We start from the raw sequence: 6248 nt of genomic DNA, 5'->3' as shown, positions 1-6248 counted from the left end.
ACCGCCGCTTCGAAAGAGTGGGGAGTATACTGTTTTACCTCTGTTCGTGCATCTGTCCATCCGTCAGTTCGTCCGTCCGCCCCATGAATATTTTACATGCGAGCTAAGTTGAACATTTTCGTCATATTTTCTCAGAAACTACAATACAATGATTTCTGAAATTTGGTTTCCGGGTTTATATAAGTCAGTAATACTGTGTGATGCTTTTTTAGATTCACATCTCAATAATTTCCTGTTTGTTACCGAAATATTTGGGCGGGTGTATCATCAGTATCTCGCACCATCACTGGTTGGTCTTGATTTATTTTCTCTTTATAGACCCTGTTAATTGGAAAATGAAATATTCTTTTCTGTTCTATTCCATATACAGATTTCGAATTGAGTATATAGAAAATATTCGAACTACCTTTAATAAAGGCAACAGTAGTATACCGCTGTTCAAAACTCATAAATCCATGGACAAAAAACAAAATCGGGGCAACAAACCAAAACCGAGGGAAACGCATTAAATATAAGAGGAGAACAACGACACAACACCGAAACGCAACAGCACACAGAAACGGACCAAGCAACAGACAACACACCACGAGAACAACAAATATAACACCAAAACCAAATACATGAATATCGGACAGACAAGTACCGTGCCACGTCTTATCTCAAAAATAAGAGAAAACAGAAACGACTCAACGTTAAAATGCAACACACACAGAAACGAACAACATTATAACAATGGCCATCCTCCTGACTTGGCACAGGACACTCCCAAAGGGAAATAAAAGTGGTGGGTCAAACCTGGCCTCAAGGCACGCCAAACCTCGCACTCCAATGCCACAGTCAAATATAACATTAAAATGAAAACAAAAAATTACAGGACTACAATTCAAATAAAAAGCAGAACACACTAGACAAAGAAAAGCATGACCAATAGACAACAAAAAGCATCAGGCCCAAAATTCAATACGCCAAAAACGCGTCTAGTCCACACGAGACTCACCAGTGACGAAAAAAATACAAAATTGTACAGCACTGAAGATCAAAAGTTGAAAAGGTTTTGCCAAATACGGCATTGTTTGTATGCCCAGGATAAGAACATTCATATTATATAAAACAATTCACACTATTGCAAACAGTTAATTTTAACAAATGAATATGAAAGAGATATACATAATGAAACTGAAGTAAAAACTAATTACAGAAAACTAAACCCGAATACATAACGCCCAGATATACAAGATCGAAAGTGAAAAAAGTACAAAGTTGTACAGCACTGAAGATCAAAAGTTGAAAAGGTTTTACTAAATACGGCATTGTATTATGCCCGGGATAAGAACCCTATTATATAGAACGATTCATGCTATTGCAAACAGTAAATTTTAACAAATGAATGTGAAAGATATATTCATAATGAAACTCAAGTATTAACTTATTACAGAAAACTAAACCCGAATACATGATGCCAAGTTCAATACAGCATAGACACATCAGAATCAGTCCAGGCGTTGACGCAATTAAAAAAATGACGTCACATACGATGGCGAAAAGGCAAACGTTATGCTACATTTGAATTTATAAAATTTAGAAACAGCATGACGTCACACATGAATCCTGGTACTTTTGATAACTATGAAAAACTATAATTTAAAAGTGAGCTAGAATTAGGATTGCTTTAAGATTATATTAAAACTAAATACTGATAATTCATTAAAACAAAATGCATATTGCAATACTTATTAATAGCAATTAACTGTAATATATATATGTCCAGTTTGTTATGAATCCAACTTCAAACGTAATTAATCGTACAAAATTAAATATAATTAATAAAGGCGGTGATTAATTTTTCTATCCGTAACACCTAAATATAATAAAAAGACGTCAACACATTTGACAAAATGAGAAGATGAGAATTACAAATATAACATTAAACATATAAACTAAATACATGAATTTGGGATAAACAAGTACAGAAACACGTCTTATAGTAATACGAATTCACATACAGCAAAACAGTCACAATCGGGAATAAGTCACGTTTGGTAATTAAAAGATAAGACGCAATAATGACAAACCACAATCTACCATGTGGTAAAAATGTCCTTAGCTAGTTTGGTTAAAGAGACATCATATGGATCCACCAATTCGTGATGGTGTCCATAAAATTTACGAAGTGTCAATTTTAATCTGTCCTCCTCATAACTTTGTTGGAGCAGTTTCTGCGTAAGGAGCACACTCCTGTATATGGTGTCCGTGTAGTGTGAACAAGCACGTGAATAACGTATCAATTGTGATATGTAAACACCATACGAAGGGGCAGAGGGTATGTTACTGCTAAGAAATGGGAAATTGATAATTGGGAAGTTGAAATCGTCCCGTTTATCATAGATTTTCGTGTGAAGTCGTCCATCTACGTCAATATTTAGGAAAAGATCAAGGTATGAAGCAGTCGTTCTAGTATCAGTAGTATCCTTAATTTCAAGTTCACTAGCATATATGAGATGTAAGTATTGGCTGAAGTATTAAGTTAGTCTTATGTAATATATACGGAGTTATTTCCTAAAATATGTTATATCATAAACGTAATAATACAGACAGACACAATTTTTTTTACCCTGATATCCTGATACTCGACTTGGTAAGTGTAGGACTTGCGGGTTGTCGGACTATTGGGTTGTCGGACTAATGGGCTGTCGGACCAATGGGCTGTCGGACTAATGGGCTGTTGGTCCGAGATCTCTGCTTGATCAAGATTCGTTACTATCAGAGCTCCCTCTGCCCTTACATCACCCTACCATTACGCCCACGTGTTCTTTAACATGTTGGTGGTATGCCTGTATCGTTTCCAAGAAATCTATGTACATGTATCAATGTATCAATCAGAAATAGAAGGAATGGAATGAAATGGTGTTGATATGGAACACGATGTAGACGTTATTATAGATAACGTAGTAAGATCGCGGTATGAACGTACAATAATCGCAGTAAAAGCGCGGTATTAAGAACGTACAATAATCGCAGTAATAGCGTGGTAAGATCGTGTTGCCATCGGATAACTCGTGGTATGGTCGTAGTGAGAACGTGATGAGCGTAGAAAGATCTTGATAAACGTAGGGATCGCAGAATAAGCGCGGTGACAACGTGGTCTAATCGTAGCGGGATCGTCGTAGAAGCGTATTAATTAATAAGGACGTACATGTAGAAGCATCGTGAAAGCAACGAAAATTTACATTCTCATGCCGCTCATACCGCAACCTCACCACGATCTGAATTTATTTTTGATTGTGGCCGTGAGCGTAGAGCGATCATGGTCTAGTAAGACTAGGGCTTAAACATTTAGGAACAACAGTCAGCAGTTTATGTTTAATAACAGACATGTGATTTGGGCATTTTATTTCATCAGATCGGTCCGATGACGCCAGCCGATTGTTCATCCCGATCTAGTTCTACAAGTGGGAAGAACGTAGTAATGGGGGAAGGGTAAAAAAGGCTGAGACAGAGAACCAGTAACCGCGCGCTGTTTTGCCGATCTGTCAGATCACCGAAGTGGCGACAAAGGACCACAAAAGAAAACATCGCGCCAAAAATGGCAAGGTCGTTTTTAGCGTGGGTGAAGTCGGAGGTCTTTTTTTCCAAAATTAACAGGTCGCAGGTCGTTTTAAGAAGGCCTACGTGTCGGAAGTCGCCTCTAAAAAGCCCGGAGGTCGCCGGTCGTTTTTAATCCTGCGGGAGCCTCAAAATTAGAAGATAAACATGATTAGTTGATACAAAAGAAAAAGATTTAACCAAATTATGATACTAATCCAACAACGAAAATATCAACATGTAAACATTTAACATGCAGACGTATATAGAAAAGAGAAAAATATACTTGCATATTTATATACATGCAGGCTTCATGTTGTTTTAGAACATTAAATTAAATGGGTTGTCTTTCTTTTTCCTCTTTGGTTTCAATTTTAATAAAGAGGCAAACATATTCTGATCACTTTTTTTGCGAAAGTGAACCTTATGAATACAGCTTGCAGATATACCCCCTGGAACCTTGTAAACATCCCGTCCCGTTGCGTTTACGGAAATTACTTTTTTGTGGGGTATTTTGATTTCAAGAGCGACGTACGTCTTTCCATGATCTATGTGAAGTTTCCAATGCTTTGTTCCACCGTCATAATTGTTCTAAGCAATCGTGTCTTTCGATATTTTTGGTCCTAATTTGGTAACATATGTTCCATTATCAAAGCGTGCGTCGCCCTTCCTGCTATCCGATGGCTTTATGCGACCTGATTTCAGTATTGCACATGCTCCCGCTTTACTAGTGTGATGAAACACCGTTGTTCTTGATGATTTGTTACGTGGCATTGTTTCGATAAAAAGTAAACTTCACCTGTAAAATAGTTTTATAAGTCAGAATGCAAAGGAGGTAAACATACATACAAGGGAAAAAATTGATAACAATATATACATTAACCTTACTTAATGATTTTATTTTGTGGTTTATATTATTGCATACTTACAAAAATATTAGATCAAAACTACATCTGAACAATACATAATTAATGTACAGGAAAAGATATTTTTAAAACTTGAATTGTGTGACGAACATATTTGACCAATCTCGTCTAGGTAAATATATATGATGCCATCTTATTGTCAAACGTTGAGATGAAAAATACATATAAAGTGATACGTGTTATAGCTTATTTTATGTCCAACATATTATCCCCATGTAACAGTCTGTATTGTGATAAGATAGCATTTTTTGAAAGCCATGCTTTTTTTCTGCGATTGAATGTGGAAAAAATCAAGATGTGATAATGCTTTGTAAAATGTGTTTGTCTACATTTTGCGTGATTTTTCTTTGTACTTTTCTAGAGAAGAAGACAAATAAATTGTAATAATTTTTAGAAAAAAAAAAAAAAAAAAAAAGGATTTGGAAAATTCAAACATTTATATTTATTCCCAAAATTTCAAAACTTCAGACTCATGCTGAAACCCAATGCTCTTCAACTTTGTACTTGTTTGGCTTTATAATTATTTTGATATGAGCGTCATTAATGAGTCTTATGAAGACAAAATGCGCGTCTGGCGTACTAAATTATAATCCTGGTACCTTTAATAACTATTCCGAATTCTGTACAAAGAATTGCATCTTATGTCAAGATGTAACAGCAAATACATTTTGCAACATTTTACTTACATACACGATCTATTTTGTTTCACTTTCGCGAAGCAGTTTTGGAGTGTGGGAAAGTGTACAGTCTGGAGAAAATAACAGATATTGAGAATGAATAAACATGAGAAAAAAAATACAAAGTTATATTTCAAGTTTATATCAGAGTCACCATTTCTTTCACAGAACATACTACGTTATGCTATTCACAGCTTACTGGTTGATTTAAAGGGGGACTTGAATCTAGTGGAGCAGAAACTGATTTAAAAGGGGACGAACGATACCAGAGGGATTGTCAAACTCATAAATCGAAAACAAACTGACAACGCCATGGCTACAAATGAAAAGGACAAATAGACAAACAATAGTGCACATGACACAACATAGAAAACTAAAGAATAAACAACACGAACCCTACCAAAAACAAGGGGTGATCTCAGATGCTCCGAAAGGGTAAGCAGACCCTGCTCAACATATTGCACCCGTCGTGTTGCTAATGAAATAAAAAAATCCGGTAAATAGTTTTAATCGGTATGCCACATTTATGAAAGGGAAGGGGATTGTAGTTCCGACGTCAGGAACATATCCGAAATACATGTATGCATAATAAGTAACAGCATAATAATCAGTGAAAATGACGCAATGACGCAAACAGTTCAAGATGCATGTGTGTTATTTGGAAATCATCAATTACATTTTAAGATATCAGTGCTATATTTTTAAATAATGGATATAAATCTATTTGTCAGCTTAATATGTTTGTACTCTAATGCCGCTTAAGAGTAGATAAAGGTTCTCCTTGTGAAATTTGACCATTTGACTATTTGGTCGATCTCGTATTTGTGTTTTTGTTGAAGAGAACTAAAGTGCGTTCAGAAGTTTGCATACAGATGTAAAATTAAAAAAAAATACTTACGAATTGTTTTAGAGCAATCAACTTAAAAATCAAGTCTCTTACGTTTTTTATATGAAAAAACGGTATTTTCGGAATAACAATTTTAAAAATAAAGTAAATTTCCAGTTGCATTGGTTCTAAATATAGATAAACCCTATACTTGTTGTGATGCTCTGTTAACTTTTA

The sequence above is a fragment of the Mytilus trossulus genome, chromosome 13 (assembly GCF_036588685.1).
Source record: "Mytilus trossulus isolate FHL-02 chromosome 13, PNRI_Mtr1.1.1.hap1, whole genome shotgun sequence".
Taxonomy (NCBI): Eukaryota; Metazoa; Mollusca; class Bivalvia; order Mytilida; family Mytilidae; genus Mytilus; species Mytilus trossulus.
Note: the sequence above shows the minus strand (reverse complement) of the source record.